The sequence below is a fragment of the Dipodomys merriami genome, unplaced genomic scaffold (assembly GCF_024711535.1).
Source record: "Dipodomys merriami isolate MVZ:Mamm:240054 unplaced genomic scaffold, mDipMer1.0.p SCAF_441, whole genome shotgun sequence".
Lineage (NCBI taxonomy): Eukaryota > Metazoa > Chordata > Mammalia > Rodentia > Heteromyidae > Dipodomys > Dipodomys merriami.
In genome coordinates this window covers 566497-568015 of record NW_027206004.1, presented here as the reverse complement: position 1 = coordinate 568015, position 1519 = coordinate 566497, and positions in this window count along the sequence as shown.

Genomic DNA, 1519 nt, shown 5'->3' with positions numbered 1-1519 from the left:
TTCCCCACCTCAAAAACGACCATCTTAACTACATCACAAAAGCTTATCGAACACCCAACAAGCAAGACCCCAGGAGAAACACTTCTAGACACATTATAGTAAAAATGATAGATCTGAATAATAAGGAAACAATCCTGCATGCAGCAAAAATGAAGAAGGAGCTATACTACAATGGGAAAAAAATAAGAATTACTGCAGATCTCTCCACACAAACAATGAATGCAAGAAAAGCCTGGGAAAGCACCATACGAGCCCTGAGAGCCAATAACTGCCAACCCAGACTGATCTACCCGGCAAAGCTAGCATTCACATTTGATGGAGAACTGAAAACTTTTAATAGCAAAGAAAAACTAAATGAATACATAAACATTAAGCCAGCATTACAAAGAATTCTAAGAGGGGGGACACAACCTGAAGAAAGCAGCCAGGAACTGGGGCCTGCCCCAAACAGGCGTTACTCATAGTCTAACTGAGCAAGCACAGGAGGAAAGGAAAAAAGAAAAACTTAGGAAAACGGAATGGCAGGGACAACAATGCATCTCTCTATACTTTCTCTTAATATAAATGGGCTGAATTCGCCAATTAAAAGAAAACGAACTGAGGACTGGATAAGAAAACAAGACCCATCCATCTGTTGCCTTCAGGAGACCCACCTCTCAGCCAAACATACAAACAAACTCAGAGTGAAGGGGTGGAAAAGGATCTACCAATCAAACGCCCCCAGTAAGAAAGCAGGTGTAGCTATCCTGATATCTGACAAAATAAACTTTTCATTAAAATCAGTACAGAAAGACAAGGACGGACACTCCATATTAATAAAGGGAACAATCCAAGAGGAGGATATAACCATCATCAACTTATATGCCCCAAATATTGGTGCGCCCAGATATGTCAAACAAATGCTCTCAAACTTACAGAATAAAATAGATCCCAATACGATAATACTAGGAGATTTTAACACACCACTCTCACCAAAGGAGAGGTCTACCAACCAGAGGATTGGCAAAGAAGCTACCGAATTAAGAGAGGCCGTACTGCAAGCGGAATTAACTGACATCTACCGAGTATTTCACCCGAAAACAACACAGTACACATTCTTCTCAGCAGCTCACAGAACTTTCTCCAAAATAGACCATATCATAGTTCATGCAAGGAACTTAAGCAAATACAAAGGGATCGACATAATCCCCTGTATCCTATCTGACCACAGTGGAATCAAGCTAGCTCTCAATAACAAAGCATACCGCAGAAATTTCTCCAATACATGGAAATTGAACAGCACACTCCTTAACAATGCCTGGATAACAGAAGAGATCAGAGAAGAAATAAAGCATTTCCTACAACTCAATGAAAATGAAAACACCTCACAAAGAAACTTGTGGGACACAGCAAAAGCAGTCCTGAGGGGCAAATTTATTGCCCTCAGTGCCCACATCAAGAGAATGGAGACAGACCAAGTAAATAATCTCATGTTGCAATTAAAACAGCTAGAAAAACAGGAAAAAATGGGACCTAAAGC